At 57.5% G+C, this 26,955-nt stretch overlaps 1 long non-coding RNA gene across 1 annotated transcript; it reads left to right on the top strand.

Annotated features, from left to right (window-relative positions):
- Positions 1 to 1,810: 1,810 nt before the first annotated feature.
- Positions 1,811 to 25,270, top strand: LOC127488741 (uncharacterized). The gene is made up of 3 exons (XR_007916529.3): positions 1,811 to 1,911; positions 11,685 to 11,899; positions 21,935 to 25,270. It is a non-coding gene; the product is annotated as an uncharacterized LOC127488741 (long non-coding RNA).
- Positions 25,271 to 26,955: the final 1,685 nt, after the last annotated feature.

The raw sequence follows: 26,955 nt of genomic DNA on the forward strand, positions 1-26,955 counted from the left end.
CGCCTGTGGGAGACGTTGCTCCCGCCTGCCTGCAACCTGGGCCCTCTCACCCCAGGCTGTCACAGGGTGGGTCTCTCTCCCAGAGACCTTCTCCAAGACAATTGTGATGATTTTTTTTTATTAAGAAAACCTCTGTTTCCTAAATAAGTGAACTATTTCTGAGCCCAACGCTGGTGAAGGCGGGCGGCCACATGCACTCTGACAGGCTACTGGAGGGGGCGTTGGATGCACGGGTTTTTCTTGGAGAGCGCGAGGTACTGTGCCCCAAACCCAAACCACCCTTTGATTCAGCAACACTCCTGGAAGTAACTTTTCCCATGGAGCTGATGAGTCGCACTTCTGGTACAAGAACGTTCATTCATAGTGTCGTGTTCAGTGCAGGAATGACAAATAAGTGTAACAGCCAGGAGCAAGGCGCAGGCGTGCAACTCTGACGGGCCCAGTCAGGAATGAATGTGAATTTATCAGTCACACAATCTAGCAAATCCAGCCATCATGTGTGTAACGTAACGCTGGACGGAAATAGCAGCTTACAAAAGAAAGGATGTACCGAGGGGCTTCGGATTTGCAAAAACTTCTGTTTCCACATTTGTGTAGAAAATGCTTTGGAAGGCTCCCGAGACCCTCACCCCAGTCTGACACTCCCTTGATCCCTTACCAAGTCCCCTTTAGCCAACTGCAGGGGACTCGAGTCCCTGGGAGCCAAGCACATCTCCACCAGGTCAGAAGCAAGGCCCTCTGTGTCCAGCCTGCTCACTCCTTGGGGTGCTCCCCCAGTGGCCATGTCCTTGGATCAGAAAACAGATGTCTTCCTGCCTCGGCTTCCCCAGGACGGGGTCGGGGAAGGGGGGAGCCATGTGAGTGAGAACCAGCTTTCTTCACCCGCGGAGCAAGGACAAGCCTGGCTCCGTGACCCCAGTTGTGCAGGGGATGGGAGGGGCAAGGGTGCGCGGACGCTTCAGCCCCGAGTCACCGTTCTGTGCGCTGCGCTGCGCCGAGCTGAGTGTGCAGAGATCAGAGAGCCACGATGTTTGCCCTTAAGGAACAGGCTTGCGGGGAAACAAAAGCCAACTCATCGTGACTGGTAAAAAGAGTAGGAGGTGATCCGGATGGGGAGGCAGCGCCTGAGACCCCTGAACTGGTCTCAAAGGCCCAGGGCAGGTGGGCAACCTGGGTAGAGTGGGGGCTCCGTGGGTTCCCCCAGGAGCCTGCTTCCTTCTGCTCCCTCAACAGCTTTCCAGGCCATGGACTTGGGAACACAGGCACGCAGAGCCCCCCGCCTTACACAGCTTTTGGCCAGGAGAACAATTGCACTGAGGCTGGACTTTCCTTCCTAGTTGCAGTTTTGAGTGTCTTATGCCCACTCCCTGCCTTGCAAGCTGTGTCCCAGTGAGGGGACACTGTGTGGACAAGGCTCCCAAATATCCACGGCCAAATAAAGTGGCGGGTGGAGGGCGGTTTCCAGCGTGAATGGGCCCTAGGTCTTCCCTGCAGCCACCAAGGAGACAAGGATTCCAGCCCCAGGCTGCTGCCACGCAGTCCACGGCCCTGTCACCTTTGAGAAACGAGCTTGTGATCAAAGGACAGCAATTATTACCTGAGCTGTGTTGGAAACATTTGTCTCCCAGGCACACGCATGGATGTGGCGCACATGCACACGCATACGCACACACGTGCTCATGCTCATACATCCCGAGCAAGAGGAGAAAGCTGTCTCCTTTGGAGCCTGACTGCTCCCGCCGGGGACCTGGGGACCGGCAGCACAGACAATGCAGTGGTGACTCATCGCCGGTGACTCACGGGCCTCGCCGGTCCCAGAGCCCTGCTGGCACAGAACAGATGTCTCATCGCTATCCCTTTCCATCCGCCCGGATGGAGGGTCTCGTAGTCTGGCCTCCACCTCCAACCCAGGTGAGCCCGCCGGGGCTGGGTGGGGGCGAGTGGGGGAGAAGAACAGCTCATCCTGTTAGGAGGGGGCGGAGCTGGAAATTGGCTGTGGAAGTAGGGGGGGGTGTCACTTCATGGGAGGGTTTCCCAAAGATATATTTCAATGCATCACACCACGCTGGGCGTTCGGAACAAGGGATCATTGCCCCCGGGCTAAATCTGGATTGTGCAAAGTGAGACTGCAGTGTTAGGGGTGGGGGTCATCTCGGGGGAGCTGAAGTTCCCCCTGGAAGGTCATAGATGACCTGGGGCTGTTGGGGCCACTTTGTGCCACCACCTTCGGCACAGGGACATCGTTGATCCCTTGGACACAGCCCTCCCCCCTTCCCCGTCACGTGGCCCTGTGGCCGTGCCTGGGACTGCAGGAAGAGGCTGTCCTGGTCCTTGTTGCCAGCTTCATTCTCGCTCCCCGCATCTGAGAAATTGCTCCTGAGGCTTGAACTCCTTCTCCTGCTGCAGGAGTTTTGTGGTTTCTTTTAAAAAATGAATTATTTATTTGAAAGGCAGAGTGACAGAGAGAGGTCTTTCATCCGATGGTTCACTCTCCAAATGTCTGCAATGGCAAGGCTGGGCCAGGCCAAAGCCAGGGGCAGGAACTCAATTTGGGTGTTCTACATGGGTGACAGGCACGCGAGTACTGGGTCCCTCATTTGCTACCTTCTCGGGCCTATCAGCAGGCAGCTGGATTGGAAGTTCGGCACTCTGATAGGGGATGCGGGTGTCCCAAGTAGCAGCTTAACCGGCTGTGACACAATGCCTGCCCCCTGCCGCAGGTGTTGGTCAAGCGTTCCCTGTGAGTGCTCAGATGTCCCAGAGCACTGGGGGAGGCAGGAGGCGGCCACGCTGCTGGGGAGCCGGGACTCACCTGGGGTATACCCAGGGAAGGCGGGCCTTCCATTCCTGTCCCCGGGGTGGTGGTGGCGATGGTGGGGGGACTGCCATTTGGGGGCCAGGTCTCCGTTACACAAGATGCTAACGCATATTAGAGCAGGCTTCCATGGTTCTGGACTGGCCAGAAGCCCACCTGTGCAGTCAGAAGTCACTCATGACTCTGGGAGAGGGTGACGCTGGGCTGCCGCTGCGGCACAGGAAGCTGTGTTTCCCGTCTCACAGCCGTGGCCGTGGGAAACGCCACAGCTGCTCTGCCAGGGGGTGGCAGTGGAAGCTGAATGTGCACACTGAGCCCTGAGAGCCTACGCATCTGCCCCCGAGTCCTTCTCCCTGACGTTTTGGGTTCCTGAGCCAGGCAGCCCTTTTTATTTTTAAAAAGATTTTATTTATTTATTTGATAGGTAGAGTTACAGACAGTGAGAGGCAGAGACAGAGAGGTCTTTCATCCACTGGTTCAGTTCCCAAATTGCTACAATGGCCAGAACTGGGCCAATCTGAATGAAGCCAGGAGCCAGGAGCCTCCTCTGGGTCTCCTATACATGGGTGCAGGGGCCCAAGCACTTGGGCCATCTTCTTTTTTTTAATATAGAAAGCTTTTATTTAATAAATATAAATTTCATAGGTACAGGTTTTGAAATATAGCGATTCTTCCCCCCATACCCACCCTCCCACCCCCACTCCTGTCCCACTTCCTACTCCCTCTCCCATCCCATGCTTCATTAAGATTCATTTTTAATTATTTTTATATACAGAAGACCAACTCTATACTAAGTAAAGATTTCAACAGCTCGCACCCACATAGACACAAAGTATAAAGGACTGTTTGAGTACTAGTTTTACCGTTGATTCTCAGAGTACAACTCATTAAGGACAGAGGTCCTACATGGGGAGCAGGTGCACAGTGACTCCTGTTGTTGATTTAAAAGCTGACACTCTTATTTATGACGTCAGTGATTGCCCGAGGCTCTTGTCATGAGCTGCCAAGGCTACGGAAGCCTCTTGAGTTCGCCAACTCCTATCCTATTTAGGCAGGGCCATAGTCAAAGTGGAAGTTCTCTCCTCCCTTCAGAGAAAGGTATTGACCAAGGCTCTGAGGGTGGCCTAAAGACTGGACATGTCCCTTCCCCTAGAGGTGTCACCTGGATGGTCTCCTGCGGGCCAGCTTCCTGGAGAGGGCAGGTGCCACAGGCCCGGGGAGAGTAGTGGGGCTGCTATGTCAGGGGGAAGGGCACAGAAGGGGGTGGACAGGAGGCCAGGAACTGGGAGGAGCACCAGGCACAGTGTCTCACGGTTATGTGGGTGGGAGAAGGTGGCCTGATAATCCGTCTTGGTAGCGGCATAGGGGACAGAGGGAGGCAGACAATTGCACTTGCAGCATCAGGGCCCAGAGCCGTGAATAACGACCAGTGAGACCCTGTGGCCGGGGACAGAACTTGCAGAGAGCTGCACAGGGACAGTCAGAGAAAAGTGACAAGGATCAGAACCCGAGCAGAGGCAGCCCCTCTGGCCTCGGAGAGCCACCTCTACCCCCCGCCAGGCTCAGGAACCGGCAGACGGGAAGCTGCCCACATGGGCTCAGGGTGAGGTCCCAGAGGAGAGGAGGTGGGCTGGTGAGAGGCATGCAGACAGGCTCCGGCACTGGACAGGGCGCCTCTGTGGGCCAGGCTGCATCACCCTCCCCAGAGGAGACCCTAGAACCTTCCAGAGAATGAGGGGTCTGCGAAGGGAAGGGGCACAATGGCTTCTGCTGGCAGAGCACACCTTGGGCGGGGCGTGGGCGCTGTTGGCCTGGGACCCGGGCAGGAAGGGGTGGTCTTTACGACCACACGGACCCCAGGTGGGCCAAGGTGCCCAGGCCTGGGTGGTGGGCACAGAGGCTTGCACACCAAGCACAGCAACGCACTGCCCTCCAGGGCGTGGCCGCCCCAGCGTCCATAGCGGAAACTTGCAGCCACCGTCATGTCCCCGCCACCACTGTCAAGTTCCCGCCACCGTCATGTCCCCACCCATGGCACGGAGGGACACTGGGCCCAGAGGTGAGGGAGCTTGCCCGAGGTCACAGGGCAGGAAGCAGAGCTGCTGTCCCCCAGTCCAGTAGCCCAGGCTGTGTGCCTGTGCACCAGCTCAGACACAAACCCGCCTGGCGGGAGGCTTCTGCGGGAGCCCACAGCCCTTAACCTGCAGTAGGGCTGTGCGCTGTGGACTCTGCGGTCTGTGCCCTGCAGCCCCAGGCTCAGGAGTGGGAGGAGAGGCCACCGGCAGCCTGCTGAGCAGGGCTTCGAGGTTTGGGGGCTGGGGGCGGGCAGGACATGGGCCTGAGGAGGCAGGGGACCTGGGGGGGCGGGGTGTGGAGATTAAAACTGCAGTGCACACAGGCCCTGTTTGGTCTACAAACATGCAAAAGGGGAGCACCAGTGGTGCAGAACCAGGTCCCGGAGACAGGACAAGTTGCCAAAACACAGATCGAGGCCGGAGAAGGGGGGCCTGGGGCTGCCACGCCCGTGGGGTCAGACTTCTGGACAGGCTGAGTTTGCAGGAAGACAGCATCACCGTGGGGGAGCGCGGAGCCCTGAACCTGGGCAGGCTCTGCCCTTCAGAGAGGACTCGGGGCACTGCAGGGGAGGCATGCAGTGAGCCGGGTCTGAGGAAGCCGGGGGCGGGCTCCAGGCTGGGCCCTGCCCCTGCCCCTGCCCCTGCCCCTGCCTGCGGGGGACCTTCGGGTGGTCCCAGCCTCCCCAGGCCTCACGCTCACCTGTGATCTTGCTAGGATCAGAATTACTCAGCACTGGGGACCCCAGCCAGGGTGTCCTGGCTTCAGCGGGCAGGGCCGCCCCATAACCCTGTCTGGAGCAGGGTTTGTCGACATTGTGCCCTGAGGGGGGGGTGGTCTGCCCTGTGCCTCTGGGACTGTGCAGCAGGATTCCTGGCTTTCGGCCTGTGGGTGCCAGTAGCACCCTTGTCACAGCACCCACACACATCCCCAGACGTTGCCGCAACTGCCCCTCTGCTGAGAGCCGCAGGTGCTAAGGGAGGTGCAGCAAGGAGAGCCACAGGAGTTGGGCAGCCCCCTTCTCTCGCCCAGATCCCCTCCTTCTTGATTCCTGCAGCAAGAAACAGATCACTGGGCCTCTGAGACAGGGGGGCAGGGAGACAGAGTGGGGCGCAGAAGCAGGCTTGGGGCCCGGTTGCTGATCCCCCCACCATGAGAGATCCAGGAGGGCAAGTGGGTGGTCAGCGAGGCCTCGTGGTCTGTGGGCCACCGCTCAGTCTCCTCGTGCTTCCACTCCTCTGCTCTTCACAGTCATTCCACCCCACGCCCTGGCACCTCTCCCCTGTGCCATGGTCTTCCCTACCTGCGCGTGTCTGCACATCGTACTGTCCCTGCTCAGAGGGGTTTTTGGTTCCTTGCCTGTCCATCGAACTTCTATTCATCCCTTGGAACCCAGCGTAGGAGCCATCGTCAGTGAAGACTTCCATGACCTCGTGAGTGGATTATTCCTTTCCCAGATCCGCTCTCTGGCCCTGCCTTCTGTGAGGCCTCATGGGTTCTTCTGGACAAGATTCCCTGGCGGTGTGAGTGGGGATGGGAGTAGGGGGCGGTGCACTTCCTCGAGCTAAGGGACACCAGCACGAAGCCAGGCCTGCTGAGCTGAATGTGATGTGCAGGCAGAAGGAGGCTGGGCAGGGCCCTGACTCAGGAATAGCAGGGGCCGGCACACAGTAGGTCCTCATGGAGGGGAACCCCACTCCCTGCTCTGCATGGGCAAGGAGCTGGCGGGGTGGGGGGGTGTTGGCCGCGCACTCAGAAACCAGGAAGTTTGTCCGAGGCAGGGAGCCAGGTTTACAGCAGGAACCGCTGTTTCCTGAGAACAGCGCGTTCCTGGAGGCCGCCTCGCCCCCGCTCCCCGCCCGCCCGCCCCCACCCCGGCCCACACCATCACCCGAGGCTCTGCGGTCAGCATGCGCTAACAGCTTTGCGTCCCCCACCTCCACCTTCCTCCGAGGACTCGCCCCACCCTCCCACCGGCCGGCTGCACCTTGGCCTTGGCCCTCCAGACTGGAAGGTCTGGAGCCAGGCCCAGGTCTCCCACGTGACACAGGGTGGCTTGTCAGGAGCTGCTTCTAGTCCTTGCCGTGGCTGCCGTGGGTCTGGTGGGGCCTGTGGGGCAGGCTCCCTCCTGCTCCGCTCTCCTCCAGGACCCGGTGTCTCCGTCTGTACTGGATTTGCCGCCCTTGCCAACTAAAGGCCTTTGGGGTTGGCAGCCACATGCCAAGGAAGTGTTTGAGAGCATGTGCGTTCTTTCTTTTTTCTTTTTCCTTTTTTTTTTTTTTTTTGACAGGCAGAGTGGACAGTGAGAGAGAGAGACAGAGAGAAAGGTCTTCCTTTGCTGTTGGTTCACCCTCCAATGGCCGCCGCGGCTGGCGCACTGCGGCCGGTGCACCACGCTGATCCGATGGCAGGAGCCAGGTACTTATCCTGGTCTCCCATGGGGTGCAGGGCCCAAGCACTTGGGCCATCCTCCACTGCACTCCCTGGCCACAGCAGAGAGCTGGCCTGGAAGAGGGGCAACCGGGACAGAATCCGGCACCCCGACTGGGACTAGAACCCGGTGTGCCGGCACCGCAAGGCGGAGGATTAGCCTAGTGAGCCGCGGCGTCGGCCCTGTACGTTCTTTCAACCACAGCCCCCCAGGGGCCGAATGCATCGCCAAAGGCTCAAGAACACAGCCACCCTCCTGTTTCTCCCTTCCCCTCCCCTCCCCCCTTTTTAAAATTTATTTATTTGAAAGCCAGAGCTACAGAGAAAAAGGAAGATAGAGAGAGATTCCTCCCCCTGTTTCACTCCCCAAACAGCTGTAATGGCCAGGGCTGGGCCAGGCTGAAACCAGGAGCCAGGTCTCCCATGTGGGTTCAGGGACCCAACCACTTGGACCGTCTTCTGCTGCTTTCCCAGGCATATAAGCAGGGAGCTGGATGAGAAGTGGAGCAGCTGGGACTTGAACCAGTAATTATTTGGGATATCAGCCTCGGGGGATGGCTTAACTCTGTGCACCACAATGCCGGGCCTCTTTTCCTTCTTTCTTTTCCCTCCAGCTCCATGGTGAGATTGAGATGGCAATTAAATCAGAGGACCCAGAACACTCAAATCTTTCTGAACCTCTCAATGCCACCTCCCAAAGTAGATAAAACAAAGTCTTAGGACACTTGGCTGCTTGCTGCGATTTTGACTGCAAACTTGGGGAACGACACTGGGCCGCCTTTCTCCCCAACTGGTCGGGTCTCAGAGCCTTGGACCAAAGAGCCTTTTTCCTAAGCCCACAGCCAAGGTTTTTGGCAAGCAAAGGCCAGGGCAAGGAGGCAGCCGGGCCCCAGTGTGTGGGCCGCTGGGAGCAGGCTCCAGTGCACCATGGTTGAAAGTGAGTGCACGGGGGCAGAGTGAAGAAGGGGCAATCGTGAGATGCTATGGCTGGGCAGATGCAAGTAGGAGAGGGAGCCCACAGGGCAGCATCTGTTTTAAAGTTCCCCAGGCCTTTCCTCTCTGGACTCTGCAAACAGGACGAGGGCCGAAGAGCCAGCCCTAGGCTGGGCGAAGTTCTGGTGTGGCCCTGGTATGGCCTTGAAAGGGGCCATGCCCTAGTACACCAAGCATTTTATAAGTTTTCTTTTATCTTCATTTTATTTGAAAGGCAGAGAGAGAGAAAGAGAGAGCGCTAGCGACAGAGTGCTTCTATCCACTGGTTCCCCCTCCAGTTCCTGCAATAGCCAGGGTTGGTCCAGGTTGAAGCCAAGATCCCAGATCTCAGTGTAGGTCTCCCACGTGGGTGGCAGGGGCCCAAGTACTTGCACCATCACCTACTGCCTACTGTAGGTGCACCTACTGTGTATCAGCAGAAAGTTGGAATGGAAAGCAGAACTGAGACTCAAACCCTGGCACACCCACGTGGTATGTGGGTGTCCCAAGAGGCCTCTTAACCACTGCACCAAATGCTTGCCCCGCGCTGGCACAGTGGCCCACAGACAGCCTCTAGTTGGTCAGGGAGGTGGAGGGAAGGGACAGGGAGGACTTTTTTCCATGCAGTGACCTGGAGGCCGTTCTCTTGACAGGTTACCTAGGAGCACCTGGGTATCGGGGAGCAGAGGGTACAGTCACGGAGGTGGGAGGGGAGGGCCCGGTGGTCCCTGCCTCCATCTCCTAGAAGAGGCTCAGGCGTCTGGTGGCCTCTGGAACTGCGGCACTGTGCCCTAACTGATGTGGCCCTTCCCCACCTCTGAGTACCCCCAACCCCACAAATCCCTTGGGACAAAAATAACCGCTCAGCTAAAGTGATCCTGCGAGGCTACCGGGGGCGGGGTGGGTGAAGCGTGAGCTCAGACTGGGTTGCAGTGGCTGTGCCTCCACTTCCTGGAGAGAGACTCGGGCCAGTTCTCATTCCTTGACCCTGGGTTTGCTCATCTGCCAGATGGGGGTGCTGGCTTCCAGGGGGGCTGGGAGGGTCACCCAGGCACCAGGTAGAGACAACCTGTGCAGTGCACGGGGCATGAGGCGCTCAGTGAGCAGTGACCATCGGTTACTCCACGTTAGAACATCCTATTTCCTCTCCAAAGCCCAACTCCCAATGTGATGGGGAGGGAGCCAGGCCTTGAGGGTGAAGCCCTCACGAATGGTGTTAGTGCCCTCCTAAGGAGAGGCCAGGCGGCCAGCTCGCTCTTCCTCCACTGTGTCAGGACACAAGGAGAAACTGGCCGGCCACAGCCCGGAAGAGGGCCCTCACCGGAACCTGGCTGTGCTGGGCTGACTCTCAGCCTCTGGAACTGTGGGAAATAAGCACCCACAGTCTGTAGCGCTGGTGGAGCAGCTGGAAGTAAGACCCAAGTCATCTTCCTCCTTTCCTACAAGGAGGCAGGCCACACAGAGCCACGTGACTTGCTCAAGAAGCAGGACCAGGACTGCACCCAGAGACCCTGACTTAGAAGGGGCAGAAGCTGGAGCACTCAGCAGACGCGGCCGGGCAGTGTGGCCGTTCAGGGCCAGGGCCCTTGCTCATGTGCACGGTGAAAACCACACTGGGGAGGAGGCGCCAAGTGGGTAGCTCGTCCTTTCCGAGCCGGGCAGGCTGGGTTTTGGGTGGAGGGAGTAGTCCTTTCTGCCATTCAGGGTCTCTGTGACAAGAGATCAGTAACCTCCCACCCAACCCGGCCACATCCCAGACAGGGTGGGGCCAGCACCGCCCCGTGGGCACGCACAGGTCCTCGTGGCCCACTCTCGGAAGGCACAGGCAGCTGGAATGACAGCTCTGCTGACTTGCAAGAGACATCTGCTGGGTGCAGACGGTTGGAAGGAGAGCTTGTAATTGCAGCCATAAATCAAACATGGTCAGAGGAAGAACTGTCAAACTGTTTTGGAGTTATTTGGTACAGAAGAGGTAGCAACATGCAGCTGTGATGTGACAGCTGGGCTGGCTGGATGCGGGCAGGGGGACCCGTGGACCTGCTCCCTCCTATCCTTTTTGGAGACTGGCTCCTGAAGTGGCTCAGAGGCTCTGTGCTTGGCTTCCCACCCAGCTGGCCAGCTGGCAGCTGAGGGCCCTTCAGAGACAGCGCAGAGTGCAGGTGTTTGGGCGCAGGTCCGCCTTTGCAATTCTCTTTAGGGCAAATGAGGCTGAAGTGCGTGGTCCCGTTCTCCCACTCGAGTGGCTTGAGATGGTTTCCCCTGGTGCCAAATGGGACCTGCAGGGTCATAGGCACCTGTCGAGGGCAACCTCTCAGGGCTCTCACTCCCAGGTCCCCTCCCACTGCCCCAACCAAGCTCAGGACCCTGGGGGGAGAGACAGGTGGGAATAGTGAGGCTGGAGCTGCTGGGGTCAGGCCTAGGAGCCACTGAGTCCTCAGCACAGCACAGCCTGGAGCCACAGCCAGGGAGGCCTGCCTGCTGGCCATCAAGGGACCTGCCCCAGGGGCACGGAGAGAAGGGCCAGGGGCTGGGTAAAGAGGAGCTCCACAGGGTGCTGGGGGCGTAGCATGGCGTGGCCCCCTCCTTGTGTGCTTCCTGAGCCCAGGGAGCACATCAAGTCCTTGCTGCATCTGCCCACTGCGGCCACCACTCAGCCTGTGGCTGGAGACGCTGGCCGCCCGTGTGCCTGACTGACCAGGTGTGGACGGGGCTCCTGGCTGCCCGTTCGGGATCTGCGTGGGGTCTCAGGACTGTGTGGCTGTCTGGTCCCCCAGGACTGCAGTGGCCCACAGAGGAGGCTGTCTGGTCTCCCAGGGGCCAGTGGGGGCCGACGGGATGTTCTGCCATGACTAGGACTTCCCCGGCACTGGGGACAGCGTGGCAGGGGAGAGGGGCGGGGAGTGGGTACAGTACCCACAGACCTGGTGGCATCACCCCAAGAACCCCATGAGAATAGCAGTGACAATCATCAGAGCCATACAGCGAGAATGGGAGCAATCAGCACAAGGAGAGCTCATGCCGCATTTGTTTTTTCTGCCACTATTCCCTGAATCCCAGTAGGTGCCCAGCACAGAAGAGGCACCTGGTGTCTCTGCCCACGTGACATTTATAGTCCAACGTGGAATCCCGTGAGCTTGCCAGTGCGTCACACACCGTAACCATGGCAACACCTATGGCGTTGGTGCTAAGGATGGTGCTCTTTGCCTGCATTGCCTTGTTTAGTCCTTGGCACACACACACCCGTCTGCTCAGAGCTTTCATTGTCCCATTTCAGAGATGGAGAAATGGAGGCACAGGGCATGAACTCCCACATCCTCACAGTCAGACCGTACGTGACTGAGTGTGGAGAGGCAGAGACCCCGGGTTAACAACGCCCTTTCTTCATCTCTTGGAGGGAGACCAACTTCTGCCACCAGGGTGAGGAAGTGAGGAAGGCCAGTGGGAGAGGCACTGCCAATGGGAAGCTGCCACACACAGCAAGTCTGCCAGGCTACGGGATCCGGGGTGAGGCCCAGGCTGAGGGACGAGTTGTGCCCAGGGTGCTTGCTGCCCCACCTCCCACCTGCCCTCAGGACCAAGGACCTGCTCCCTGCACCGCCAGCAGCACAGGTGAGTGGAGGCCCATGGAACTGTGGGCTGACAGGAGGGTTTTCCTGCTGGGGGCAGGTGCGTTCTCCAGGGACTGCCTGAAGACTGTGTATGTTGTGAGCGGAGGACACGTGGGTAGAAGTGGAGTGGGAGGGCCTCTGGGGCGGAGGGGGCAGCCTGGCGGGGTGGGGTCGCTGAGCCTCTGGGAGAAGGAAAGGAACAGTGGAGGAAGGGTGGGTGTGACCCCAAGGGCCAGCACGAGGCCTGTGACTTCATCCCCTGATGGCCTGGGCTGGGATGCTCTGACTCAGGCCTCCAGGCAGGAGTGGGTGGGGGAGAAAGATTGGTGGTGGTGGTGTGGGGCCTCTTCCCTGTGAGGCTTCTGGGTCCCAGAGCCCGCCCCACCTGCCTGCCCGTCAGCTCTGCATGGCCACCAGTGTTCCCTACAGGAATCTGCTTTCTGTAGCAGGACAGAAAGAAAAGGGGAGACCCTCTGCTGAGACGCACATGTGGCTACATCTGGAGGTCTAAGATCACTCTGAGAATCAGGGGGCAGGAACAACCAGAGCTCCCCCCTGGGGTGGAATGGCCCTGGCCCTTGAGCTCAGCTTCTCTCCATTGGCTGCACAATGGATTCCTCCAGCTGGCCCGAGAAATGCTGATGCCCGGGCCCCATCTCCAGAGGTTCTGATTCAATGGGTCTGAGAGGGCCCTGGGCATGGGGATTTTATGACACTCTCAGGTGATTCTAGCCTAGGACCAGGGCTGGAAGTCACTGCATGCCACCCTCTATAGCTCTTTTTTTCTCAAAATATTTATTTTTATTTATTTGAAAGCCAGTGATACAGAGGGACAGAGATAGACAGAAAGAGATCTTCCACCTGCTGGTTCACTCCCCCAAGTGCCCACAACAGTTGGGACTGGGCGAGGTCAAAGCCAGGAGCCCAAAGCTTGATCTTGGTCTCCCACGTGAGTGACAGGGACGCAAGTACTTGGGCCATCACGGACTCCCAGTGTGCGCATTAGCAAACAGAGCCAGGACGTGAACCCAGGGACTCAGACACGGAATACAGGAGTCCCAAGTGGCATCTTAACCGCTGTCAGTTACCCACCCCCTCCTCTAGCTCTTTAGTCAGAGGTGGCCCTGCGGGGGGTGCCCACCGCTTCCAAGGATCAAGGTGCTTCCTGGAGTCCCCCGGAGCTGATTCTTGCCAACGCGGCGACTGCTCAAGTGCTGCCCAGTGGCCTGATGAGGAGGGAGCTTGGCCGACAAGCCCCACCCCCAGCCTCCTCGCAGCCCCCTGTCCACCACAGCTCCTCTTTCCAGCCCTGGCATGGGATCCTCAGCCCAATCCGCCTCCCAAACCATTCTTTCCTTTTGACAGTCGTTAAAGCTACATTTTAAAAAATTGTCTAAGCCAACCTGTGTAACCCACGGGGAAGTTCCAGGCGGTGAGTCACCAGAGCTCCTGTTCCCTTCAGCTTCCCATCTCCTACGTAAGGGCTGAGTCACTTTCTGCAAGGTCCGCCCATTAGAGGGGGGAAAAAAACCGGACAGTGATGGGGTGTGTGTGTGTTATCTGCAGCTTGAAGGGACCAGCAGTAGTTCTGAATCAACCCCCAAGACCCCTTGTCCCCTGTGCCTCTCTGTCTCTTTCTTTCTCACTTTCATTTACCTTCTTGGCATCAGAATGCAGACATGATGAGCCCCGTGAGCTGGCTGCTCTGGCTCAGGACGACTGTCACCAGGTCCTGGGGACAGGTAGGCGGGGAGGGAAGATGTTCCTGCCCCACTCTGCAGCACGTATACCCAGTGTGCAGGCTGTGCCCCTACTGCGTGCTGGCTGCAGAGCCTGAGCAGGGGACAGGGCACGTCTGGGGCTGGGTTCTGGTTGTCTCTGGCATCCTCAGAAAAACACAGAGGATGTGGAGCGGGCCCGGGAGAATACCAAATTGCGGGCCAATGGGAGCAGAATGAGAGATTACTCTGTAGAGCAGCAAGTCTAGGCCTTGAGACTTTGACGGTAAACCTGACATGCAGCCATTGAAGCAGACAGGGCAAAGTCATCCTAAGGTGAGACAGAAGGTTCCCAGGCCAGCCTGGCTGTTGACTTACCTAAGGGCCAAGCAGCCAGGTCGGCAAGGGAGGTGCAGACGAGAGCAGGCAGCCAGGTGCATGGCCACAGCATCTCACACAGCGGGGACAGGGGTGGGGTGGGGTGCACTGTCCCCTCCCTGAGATGGGCAGGGCATTGGTGCCTCACCTGGCTGTCACCTGAGCTGTTGCATCATTTGCACTCAGTAAGCAATGGCCCTGGTCTGAGTCCAGGTGCCCGGGCTGGCTGTCCAAGCATGGAGCGTGCAGGGATAGGAGGGAGGGGCTTCCTGTCTGGACAAGAGGCCAAAAGGTGCTCACGGTTTCTTTTTGAATGAACAAATTGACCTCCTCGGCTGAACAGCAGTCCCACGAGCCTGTCCCATGTGGCTCCTTCCCTCCACTGCCAGGAGATGAAAGATACTCAGGGCAGACCCCAGAGGTGCAGAAGCCATCAAGTAAAGACCGCCCTCTGCCGCCTGCCGGCCTCCTCAGGGCCCTCCCTCCCGAGCTGCCAATCAGGGAGTAAGTGGGTGCTGGGAACCCCTGAATTGGGAGGTGCTGTAAGGGTCAAAGACAGTTGGGATGTTGAAGACTGAGAATGTAAAAATCTCAACAATTTTCTGTATCGATTATGTGTTGAAAGGACACTATTTTGAGGCCGTTGCCGTGGCTCACTTGGCTAATCCTCCGCCTGCGGCGCCAGCACCCTGGGTTCTATTCCTGGTTGGGGCGCCAGATTCTGTTCTGGTTGCCCCTCTTCCAGGCCAGCTCTCTGCTATGGCCAGGGAGTGCAGTGGAGGATGGCCCAGGTCCTTGGGCCCTGCACCCCATGGGAGACCAGGAGAAGCACCTGACTCCTGGCTTTGCATGGGCTCAGCGCCAGCTGTAGCAGCCATTAGGGGAGTGAACCAACGGAAGGAAGACCTTTCTCTCTGTCTCTTTCACTGTCTATAACTCTCTTGTCTCTCTCTCTCACTAACTCTTCCTGGCAAAAAATAAAAAAAAGAAAGGGCACTATTTTGGATATATTGGGACAAATTAAATATTAAATTAATTATTAAATATTAAATTAATCTCACCTCTGTATCTCTGGTCCCCTCTCCAAAGCCCCTGAAATGAAAATCAAGGGACAAAGAGCTGACAGCACCAGAATATTGGGCGCCAAAAGGCAGAGGGCTGCGCAGTGAGTGACCTCCCGGACGAGACACAACAGAAGGTGCTGTCGTCCTGGGTTGAGGGGTGTCCCCCCGAGCCTCAGTGCATAATCTCTTTGGGAAATAAGATCTGCCTGGTAATCCAGTGGGCGGGCTAGGAACCCATTGACTGGTCTGCTTGGTAGAGGGGTGTGTGGAGATACAGAGACACACAGAAGGGAGAAGACCCTGCGACAGTGGAGGCTAGGACGGCCAAGGATGGCCAGGAAGGGGAGGCCCACAGAGAGCTGTCAGAGGGAGCAGCACCCGGGAGAGACCCCGGCCCTGAGACAGCCAGGGCAGGCAGAAGGCAAGATGGCCAGCGGGGCTGAGGTTCTAGAATCCTGCTCCTGTGTCTCTGCCGGCAGCAGGCCGTGTGGGAATGGGGTCTTGGGGTTATCCAAGCAGCATATCAGCTCCATGACTGGGGTGAGGGTGGAAGGCAAGGGAGAGGAGCCACCTGGCTTAGTGAGACCTGATTCATGTTTTCCTTGGCTGGAGCTGGGATTCCTTCCAAGTTTTCTGCCCTGAGGTAACACTGGCTGTGCTGGGTGGCGGCTGCGTGATTCTTTCACTCTGTCCAGGCCACGAGGGGGCCCCGCATCATCCAAGCTCTCAGCTGTGGCGGGGCTACTGGATTGTCTTTGGAGGTGGGAGTTCAAGGTGAGGGGTAGGGATGGGATGGGAGTCTGACCTTGCAGGGAATCTGGGATGCAGGGTAACCACCAGGCTGGTCAAGGTGGTCTTCAGAGACCCCAGGGAATTTGGAGGTGACCTTGACAGCACTCTCCCCTTCCCTGCAAAATGGGGGCTCCCATTGTTACGGTTGTTGCTATTGGTAGATGAATTTCCTATTAACATCCCAGACAGGCTAGGAGCTCAGCTCACCCAAGTCCCCCAACGCAAGCCAGCAGCACCTAACCAAAGCCTTTGGTTTACCCTAAGGGACCCTTGGACGACCTTTCTGCCTTTGAGATGCCGTCTGTGGGGCGCTGGTCCCAGCAAACATCCCAGCTCGCTCTGGAAGACGCAGCCCAGCAAGTCGTGCTTCCCAGGGATGCTTACTGAGTGCTCTAAGCCACAAGCCTGCCCAGGGACGGGCTCAGCTCTCCTGTACTGCCCTGCTGCACAGGTGTGCAGGAGTCCTCAGGGGCCTGGAGGCTGTGCTCGGACAGGGCTGCACGTGTTCTAACCAGGAGCCAGGATCCCGACTCTGCGGTGCCCAAGCTAGGGTGGAGGTCCCCATGGGAGTGCGTGTTCCAGCAGCTCCGGGTGCCAGCACTGCCCGCAGCAGGGGGCCTGCTTCCCGCCCTGGCTCAGCTCCTGTTCCCAGGCCTTCTCTCATCTGCTTCTTATCTCTGTCTCCAGTGTCCTAAAATATTATCTGGAGCAGTCAGGGCTGTGAGCGGCCATGGGAATAAGGAGGTGGGGTCCGGGGCGGTCCCCCAGGACCTGGCTGGGGAGCTCCTGGCTGGTCAGGGCTGCGGGGACCCTGGGGACCAGCCACCGCTGCAGGAGTTGTCTGCCTGTGGCCCCCAGGCCACCTCTACTTCACCTTTGGGCAACTTCTGATTATATTTTTTAAAGATTTATTTATTTGAAAGGCAGAGTGAAAGAGAGAAAGGGAAAAAGAGAGGGAAAGATCTTCCTCTGCTGGTTCAATCCCCAAATGGCCACCATGCTGAAGCCAGGAGCCTGGAACTCCATCTGGGTCTCCCACGTGGGTGCAGGGGCCCAAGCACTTGGGCCATCCTCCACTGCTCTCCCAGGCCACAGCAGAGAGCTGGACTGGAAGAAGAACAGCCGGGACCAGAACCAGTGCCGACGTGGGATGTCGGCGCCGCAGGATTAACTACTGCGCCACAGTGCCGGCCCCGGGCCATCTTCTGCTGCTTCCCCAGGTGCATTAGCAGGGAGCTGGATCAGAAGTGGGGCCCACACCGCTGCTCATATATGAGGCTAGCATCGCAGGTGGCAGTTTAACCTACTGTGCCACAGCGCTGGCCCCTGGTGATTGTCTTTTTGATAGGTGAGGGAGAGAATGAGGCAAACTTCTCCCCACCAGCACTCACTTTAAATAAGACGTGCAGGGACACCGACACCCACTCCCGGGTCACTTTGTCAGAGCAGAAGACTGGCTGAGTCTGCATGGAAAGCAACTCCCAGGGGCTCGCTGCTCAGTGGGTGCCTGGCGATGCAGGGAAGAAGACCTGTTGGGTGGCCGTGGCTCTGGGGCCTGCCCTTTCATGGATACTATTTTCTTTTAAAGATTTATTTATTTATTTGAAAGCCAGAGTTACAGAAAAAGAGGGAGACATACACACACACATACAGAGACAGGCAGACAGAGATCTTCCATCTGTTGGTTCTCTCCCCGAATGACCACAAGGCTGGGGCAAGGCCAGGAGCCAGAAGCTTCTTCCAGGTCTCTCCCATGGGTGCAGGGCCCAAGCACTTGGGCCACCCCCCGCTGCTTTCCCAGGCCATTAGCAGGGAGCTGGATCAGAAATGGAACAGCCGGGCCTCGAACTAGCGCCCATATAGGATGCCGGTGGCTTTACCTGCTACACTGCAATGCTGGCCTCGATAGATATGCAGGCTTTTAAGGACTGCGAGTCGTGCAATGAGAGGAGAATCCCCTCCCTCGCCTACTCTCCCAGAATTCCAGGGGCACCCAAGTCCTTGGCCCTTTGAGTCTCTTGGCCACTTCATAGGTCACACCAGGATCACCTGGGAGAAAGGGGGAGCAACTCCAGTGACGGGGACATGGGTAGTCTGCACATGGGGCGCATCTGGGTCGGGCAGGGGCTGCCGATGGAGTGACCTGCCCCAGGCCCCCGGCCAGTTCTTCCCAGGACAAGCCCTGGCCACGGCTCAGGTGGGCAGCTTGTGGTGGCCGAGCCCGGGACCATGCTTCCGCCATGTCTTTCTAGCCTTTTAGAATCAGACCTGGAAAAAGTTTCCTTTCGTCAGTTCTTGGAGAAAGCAAACTTGGCTGCAGTACAAAGTGCTCGCTGGGGCCTTTGAAAGAAGAGAATGAGAGCGAGAGCAAGAGAAAAAGAGAGAGAGAGATGACCTTTTGAGAACACTGCTTCAGTCTACGAGCTGCCCACTGTGGCCCCCACGGCCCCCGCTGGGCATCTTTAGGGAAAGGCTCTGCTGGGGCGCCCATGGAGAGGAGATGGGGAGGAACTAACACCCCCAGTGCCTGAGGCCTGGGGGTCCCCCAGGCCCGGCTGCTTGCTGAGCCTCGGTGCCTAGGCTCAGCCTAGCTCTTGGCCCTGGGCTGCATACCTCCAAGCCTGTGCAGGAAGCCTGTGGCTCTCCAAGCCGGCACAGAGCTGCACTCTGCTGTCACCCTGGCTCGGATGCCTGGCTGCGGGCCCTGGGCCGTCCCCAGCTTGGCTAGGGGCTGATGTCAATAAGCACATTTATCTCAGACCTCATTTTCCGAGGCATTGCATCCCCTTGGGGACACCAGCAATCAAAATGTCCATTGTTCCTCATGGGGCCACAGCTCTTCACCATGTGACATTTAATTGATGGCTGCTGTCCTCCTTTTTTTTTTTTTTTTAGCACATCACATGTTAGAGTCCCAGCTCTTCCCCATCTGATATTTAAATGACTGCTGCTGTCCCCCATAGGGTTTTTAGCAGATCACATCTTGTTAAACAGAGCTTCAGCTCTTCCCCACCTGACATTTAACTGATGGCTGCTGTCCTCCATAGTGTTTTTAGCAGATCACATGATGTTAAGTAGAGTCCCAGCAAAACGTTAACTCCTTTGCCCCCACAGCAGAGATCTGTGGCTCTCCTAGCATCTATCTAACCTGTTGTAAGCTCTTCAAAGCGTGGTTGCTTGTGTGTCATAGGTCAAACATTCAAATGCCCCCTCCGCCCTGAGCCTGGAACCCAGCCCAGCTCGCACACGGGCATTCCCAGATGAGCGAGGGGGGAGAGCCAAACGTCCCAAGTCTGGGAGAGGAGGAGCTGGGCAGCGGAGTCCCCTCCCTAGAGGGACCCAGGTCTGCATTCAGAACCCTGGATGGCTCACCGGGCGCTGCACACAGCGGTGGGCAGAGGAAGCGGGGAGTCACCAACAAACCCAGGCTGCCCCAGGCCTGTGTTCCAGCCGGGTCTCTGCGCCCCCACACACACCCGGCCTCAGTTTCCTTATGTCCAGCAGGGGGTTGTGAAGCCGAATACGGAGGGGTGGCTGTCCCGGGACCACCCCCCAGGCCTTGCCAGCTGAGTTCCTTCCTGAGTCCTGGGGGCAGTGGGGTTTATAGCCACAAGTGGGCCCATGCCTGTGGGTCAGGAGGCTCTTGGCTGGCCCGCTCCCTCCCCCCACTCCTTCCCCTGCATGGTTGGGATTAACATGCATCCCTTGAACCTTTTCATTTTTCTGCTGAGATGGAAAGTTGGCCAGTGCCCAGGCCTGGATGTGCTCACAGCGTGGCTGGGCGCAGGCCAAGCCTGTGGTAATTGTGATCATATGTGAGGCGCTGGCTCGCTGGGCGCCGGGGCCCCAGGGGACACGCGGCTGCCAGGCAGGGAGGGACAGGGCAGGGTGCTGGGCTGCTGACCCTGGGCTTCCTGTGGATGGAATGGGGGTTGGGGGTACAGGACCTCATGCCGACAGTGTGGGCTATCATGAGGTCTGGACTAGCTCTTGGGTGTCCCCGGGACACCCCCACTCCCATCCCCCCAGCCTGGTCTCACAACGCACAGAGAAGGATGCTGACCAGGGTACGGCGGGAGGGTCGCAGGTCCCTGCCCCCGCCTCATCAAGCGAAGGGCTTTCTCAGAGCTCACAGAGCCCGGAGGAGCACTGTGAACCAGGAAGGCAAGCCTGCAGAGGGAATAAGATGCTTGGGTGTCTGAGAGAAGGGTCTGGAAGGGAGTGGCAGAGGGTACCGCCGTCTGACCGTGTTAGGTGGAAGATAGAAATTAGACTATGTGTATGTGTATGTGTGGGGGGGGGGCAGGTGGTGGTGCTAAGGAAGACAAAAGTTTCTTTGGAAAGTAACAGCCTCGGCATCACACCTGGGAAGCAAAGTCCTGCCCAGACTCGGGTAACTTCACAGGTGGTCTCAGCCTTCCCCCCGGGGGGGCTCCCCAGGAGAACCCTCCCTGCTCAGCACCAGGTTGGTTCCCCAGCCTGAGAACACGGGGCCACGCAATCTTCCCAGCCTCCCCCCAAGGAAAGCGCCCTGGGGGGGCTCCTCTGCTGGGTGCCAGGTGGGCCCGCCAGTCTGACAGCACCGAGTGGTGAAACCTTGGGAGGAGGTCACCCAGTTCACGGTCAGGGCACCCTTTGACTGGAGGAGAGGGAGGAGGGGAAGGAGATACGGCGAGAAGACCTGGACCCCGTTCCCTTAGAAGCCCCAGCGTGAGTGCAGACTGTGTCTCAGCTCTCAGCTCTCTCCTGAGCCGCCCACCTGGCCCACCAGGTGTATTCTCTTCATTGCGCCATGCAGCCTTGCTTCCCCCAGGCTGAGTGACCCGACACTTGCTCTTGGATCCTGTCTGGAGCGGTGCCCACCCGTTCTGATGGATGCCCCACTCCATTCAGCCTTACTCCTCTCCATCTCACGTCTGAATTCTTTCTTGAGTGAAGGAAAGAACCTACCCCACCCATCTCCGCTAACAACTTCAACCCCCTCCCCCTCCATCACCTGGCTGTCAGCTCAGAGCTGGGGCTGCTCCTCAGCTTGGGTTCATCCGGGCTCCAAGGTGATGTGGCTCTGAGCACTGCTGGAGGAACCTAGATAATTCTCCACTCAGAGGGCTGTTGTGTCTTCCATTCCTATGGAGTCGCAGAAAGCCCGAGACTAAAGAGCAGGTGAAGCGCTGTGAACCGTGGTTAGGTAAAAAGCAGCCTGCAGGAGGCGACAGGCAGGGTTCCTCCAACTCATGCAGCCGTAGGGCCCGCGCCTCCCCCTCTGCTTTCCCAAGTCTCTCCTCACCTCTTCCTTCACCCACCCCCTCACATCCTCCCCTCTGTTTCTCTCTCCTTCTCCCTTTTGATGAAGAGGAGCAGCGTGAGCTCTCGGAGAGAGGACGACTTGAGAATGGGGCAGGCTGACCTCTAGGAGCCTCCGGCTTCCCAGCTGGGAGACTGGGCAGTGCCCTCCCTGGCCTGCGTGGCTGAGCGGATGGGAAAGGCTCTCCCACGGCATTATTGTCTGGCTGGGATGCCAGCTCCCCTTTAGATAGTCCAAGCTCTCAGGGTGTGATGCAAGGGGCAGACAAAAGGGCTGCACTAGGAACGGCCAGGGGAGCCGCGGTCAGACCCCACCTCCGGAAGCGCCAGGACTCTGGATGCGACGGGGGTCTTCCCATGCACGGCAGAGCCCGAGGGCTCAACGTGTGGGAGCCAGCCTGAAAGCTGAGGCCAATTGCACGTCCCCTGGGGCCACGGCAGGGAAGGGCTTGTCCACATCTTTGACCTTGCCTCTTCATGCTGGGGAACAGAGACTGCAAAGCTCTCCTCTGGAGGCAGAGGATGTGCAGAGGTGGCGCGGGGATGCAGCCAGTGCTGGCTGTACAGTCCCAGCCTGCCTTTCGGGGCACTGGCTTCCCGTCTGCCCAACCCAATGGCCTTTCCCACGCCCTCGGCTGCATTTGGCGGGGAAGAGGTTTCCATCAGCCACGGTGTCCGGGGAGGAGGGGCAAGGGCTTAGGAAGAGGGAGGGGGAAGAGGCATTTTACAGCTTGTTGAGACACGAACAAAAAGTGATTTAAAAACTTGTTGTCTTTACAGAGTTCACACTATGAAGTCCTGGACACAGGGGGAGGGGAGAGCCTGGACTTCAGAACCAGACAGCTGCTGTGGACCCTGGGTAAGCCCCCCTGCCCCGTCTCTCATCCAGGGAGTGGATGGGGCTGGAGTCTGAGGTCGCTTTTAGTCCCCTTCTCCTTGACGCTCTGATTTGCAAGAACAGAGACAGTGTGCTTGGCTCTGAGAATGGGACTCTCCACCTCCCCCCGCCCCCCGGCTCCGCCCTCTGCCTGTAAACCTGCTCGGGTCTCCGCCTCCTTCGGAGATGAGCTGCTCTGTTGTGCTCCCTCCTTTTACCTCCAAACCTCCAGCAGGAACTGTGGGAGCAAGCAGTGAGGAGAGACGGAGGCTGGGGTGCGAGCCCTCTTGGCTTGCAGGTCTCGGGTCTCGGAGCACCTGCCGGCAGGGAGAATGGTCTGCGCTGATGGGGCCAGAGCGGCTGCTCAGCCTTCGCGTGGAGGTCGCCTCTCCCAGGCGCCCTACTGCCCGGCAGGCTGGCCTCCCAGGACTGCTGGCACGGATGACCATGGACAGCATGTCACAGAACCACAGACAGCAGAAGAGCACAGAGAAAACCAAGCCGCCTGATTCCGACGTGGACAAAGGACTGGCAGAGACAGTTCTGCAAAGATGGGCCAATGGCCAATGGAAAGTCGCTCCACGTCATCAGTCACCAGGGAAAAGAGGACGAAACCCAGAGGGATGCTACTTCACACCTGCTAGGCGGTTATGAGAACAAAAGTCGAGCAAAAACTGATGAAACTGGGAAACAGCAAGTGACGCGCAGCAGCTGGATCCCATAGGTGCTGCTACTGGGCATGGAGATCAGTGCAGCAGCTGGGGCACCGTCCAAATGTCAAGCACACGATTACTTTCCATTTTTTTAAAGATTTATTTATTTATTTGAGAGGCAGAGTTACACAGAGAGAAGGAGAGGCAGAGAGAGAGAGAGAGGTCTTCCATCAGCTGGTTTACTCCCCAGTTGGCCGCAACGGCCAGAGTTGCGCTGATCCAAAGCCAGGAGCCAGGAGCTTCCTTCTGGTCTCCCACATGGGTTCGGGGGCCTAAGGACTTGGTCCATCCTCCACTGCTTTCCCAGGCCACAGCACGGAGCTAGGTCAGAAGCGGAGCAGCTAGGACTCGAATCGGCGCCAATATGGGATGCGGGCACTGCAGGCGGTGGCTTTACCTGCTATGTCACAGCGCTGGCCCCACGATTACTTTCTGATCCTGCAGTTCCACTCCTGGCAAAAATCTGAAAGCAGGGACTAGAACAGGTAAACCATATACAGCTTTGCAAGCAGATGCCTGTAAACCGTGCTCACGGCAGCATTATTCACAATAGACAAGAGGCGGAAATCACCCCCCCCTCCACCCCCCGGCCATCACCAGGGGGAGGATAACTCTCAGGTGATACACACCCAGGGGAGTACTGGTGAGCCACTATAAGGCAATGCAATTCTGACACATGCTGTGACACCGAAACATTACCTTTAGTGAGATGAACCAGATTCAAAAGGACAAATATTGCATGGCTCCACACAAATGAGGCAGCTAATGTAGTGTAATTACAGAGATACCCAGTAGAATAAGATGGCCAGGGGACCGGAGGGGGGAAAGGAAAGTAACTGCTTAATGGGTACAGAGTTTGTGTGAGTGCGGAGAGCGGTGATGGGTAGGCAGCACTGCGAATGTGTTAATGCCACTGAATTCTGCATTTATAAGTATGAAGATGAGAAACGTTCTGTTATGTATGTTTACCACAAAATATTTTTATTTAAAGTTTTATTTATTTATTTGAAAGGCAGAATGACAGGGAGAGTGGGAACTAGAGAGAGAAAGGAGAGAGCTCTTCGCCATCCACTGGTTCACTCTCCAATTGGGTGCAAGAGCCGGGGTTGGGCCAGGCCGAAGCCAGGAACCTGGATCTGCATCGAGGTATTCCTCGTGGGTAGCAGGGGACCAAGCACTTGAGCCATCCTCTGCCGCCTTCCCAGGCGTGTTAGTAGGAAGCTGGATCAGAAGTGGTGCAGCCAGGTCTCAAACTGGCTCTCTGATATGGGATGCAGTCTTCATTGGCTGTACCTCAGAGCCCACTCCTTTTAAGATGTATTTCCTTTTTTTGTAATCACAGAAGTATTAAAAGAGAAAACAAACAGGAATGTATTCTTTCAGAGTTCTCGCAGCCAGAATTCTGAAAGCAGGGTGATGCCTGGGCTTTGCTGCCGCTGATGGCTTTAGATACCCTTCACCTTGCTGGGTAACTTTCAGCTATCTTCATGTGATCTTCTTCTCTGTGTGTCTTGCATGAGCACACTTGTTTTGGGTTTAGGGACCACCTAAATTCTGGGCATGAGGGTGTGGACGTATCTTTTTGGGGGTTCCTGTTCATCCCACTATGAAGCCCACCACCTAGACATCTCCCCAAGTGACTAGATGGGATGTGGGCACCTGAGCTCAGGACAGCCCATCCAAAGTCTGGCTGGGTACCTGCCTGTGGTCTAGACAGAACATTCAAGCTGGGCTGGTCAGGGTTGTGGTTTCTGAAGCTGGGTCTGGAAGAGATGGAGAGCCTGCACCAGCAGCCACCAGAGCAGGAGGCAAAAGATGCTATTAGCTAGAGTACCTGCAGCTGGCAGACATTGTGAGGAAGCAGGTGCAGCAAGTTACCAGGAGAAGCCAGTGAGCAGACAGAGGGAGGGGAAGAGGTGCCACGAGGGAGACTCTGCAGCTGACCAGAGGGGCAGACTGCTTGGTTCCTCATAGCCCTGCAGGTGCAGAGGGGCTGGGTGCCCCAACAAGAGGGAGGTCCATTCAGACTCTTTCTCTTGGTGTCACACATCCTAGTCAGGACCAGCACAGGCATTCCTTGTCCCATAGGGGCCTCAGCCTGCAATTGTTGTGGGACACCCTTGGTGAAGGTGACCTTGCCGACTTTCATGTCCCTTTGCAATGCGATTTTGCCTCCCTTCCATCATGAAGTGAAGTGATTTCTCCTCTCCTTGAATATGAGCTTGGCCATGTGACTTATTTTGGCCAATGGAGCATTAGCAGACGGAAAGCATTTGTGCACGGAGTTCCCCCTCGCTGTGGCTGTGGCTGTGGCAATGCTGAGGACACAATGTGAAGGGGCCTGGGCTAGCCAGAGTAGAGAACCAAGGCATCCCAGCCCGGAGCTTGTCAACAGCTGGACACGTGACAGGGACATTTAAGACCATCCAGCCCTGGTCAGACCACCAGATGACAATAGCTGCAGGAGTGACCTGGACAAGGCCAGCAGAAGAACCACTGGCTGAGCCCAGCCAAACACTTACAAAATTGTATGCCAGTATAATGGTTGTTTTGAGCCACTAACTTTTGAGGCTCTTTGCCACAGAGCAGTAGATACTTGACATAGTCCCCTCTAGCTAAGCCTCCAGCCACCCCAGGTACGGAGTCAGGGCCTGGAACTCGGCTCTTGGAGGCGGCTGGTGATGCATGGCAGATGCTGTGGTCTCCCACGAGCCAGCCTCCTTGTCTTCCTTTTAGTAATGGCCCACCTCCCCCCGACTCTGGAGGCTGTATTTCCCAGCCCTCCTTGCAGCTAGATGTGACTTTGTTCTCATCAGTGGAATGGAATGAGAACAGTGTACACACCTGTGTTACGGCTTCACCAGAAGCTTGCTTGCCCTGCAGCTCCTGCATATCTCCCATGCCACAGGCGGCTGCAGTGGAGGTGGAGAACAACTGTGTCAAGGCTACTCAGAGTGGGGTTCCAGAGCGAGCTGCTCACTGCCGTGCATGTTGGCGCGAGTGCAGAGTCAAGGTTAAGTGTTACTTTCCTAACAAACTGACAAGCTAACGTTAGGTCTGCTGCCTATAACAGTAATAAACAAACAAACAAACAAACAAATAAAAAACCAGGGCTTTAAAACTGTGCACTCGGCTGATGTGGGATGCGGGTCTCATGGCTGCCCTGTCTTTGTTTTAGCATAGACTATCCCAGGGGTCTCTTAAGTGGTTGTCTCCATTTTTTTCTTTTTCAGTGAGATGAGTGTGACCTTCAGTGGTTTCTTGCTTCCTATAGATGGTCATCCAGGCTATCTGAGGCCCACAGCGATCTGAGCCCCACCTCCGTCTCCTACCACACACACAGAACTCTCGCTGGGCTCATGTCTTGTTACATGGAGCCACTAACTTTCCCCCATGTGTAGGTTGCTTCCTCTACACGCTTGGCCATAGCACTGCCCTGCCCTCCCTGGAATGCCCTCCCCTGCTACCCACATAACTACTCCTCCTTCCAAGTCACCTCCCTGAGGTGGTCCCTGATTTCCCACATGGGAAGCTAATCCCTCACCCTCCAGATTTCTACAGTTTTTTTTTTTTTTTTTTTTTTGACAGGCAGAGTGGACAGTGAGAGAGAGAGAGACAGAGAGAAAGGTCTTCCTTTGCCATTGGTTCACCCTTCAATGGCGCCGCGGCCGGCGCGCTGTGGCCGGCGCACTGCGCTGACCCAAAGGCAGGAGCCAGGTGCTTCTCCTGGTCTCCCATGCGTGTGCAGGGCCCAGGCACTTGGGCCATCCTCCACTGCACTCCCTGGCCACAGCAGAGAGCTGGCCTGCAAGAGGAACAACCGGGACAGAATCCGGCGCCCTGACCGGGACTAGAACCCGGTGTGCCGGCACCGCAAGGCGGAGGATTAGCCTAGTGAGCCACGGCGCCGGCCTCTACAGTGTTTTTATCTGAATGCTGCCACAGCCGGCTCTTGTTCCCTCTGCATGATACGTGCAGGGAGGGACAGTGAGAGGTGGGCGTGGTGCTGTCTGCGTTTGTTCACCTGGCAGCTGTTTACCTTCTGGTACCAGCCCCTCGGTTTTCTTCTGGGGCCCGGCTTCTTCCCCTGCCCCCAGCCCAGGTGCTTTGGACAGGGCTACTCCCTCCTCCCCACTCCTCCCTTGGACCTGGGGTCCCAGCCTGGTGAATTAGCACCTTTCGCTCTCTGGCTGCATGATCTGGTCAAACTG

This window comes from Oryctolagus cuniculus, chromosome 2, assembly GCF_051225735.1.
Source record: "Oryctolagus cuniculus isolate XC-2025 breed Fujian yellow rabbit chromosome 2, ASM5122573v1, whole genome shotgun sequence".
Taxonomy (NCBI): domain Eukaryota; kingdom Metazoa; phylum Chordata; class Mammalia; order Lagomorpha; family Leporidae; genus Oryctolagus; species Oryctolagus cuniculus.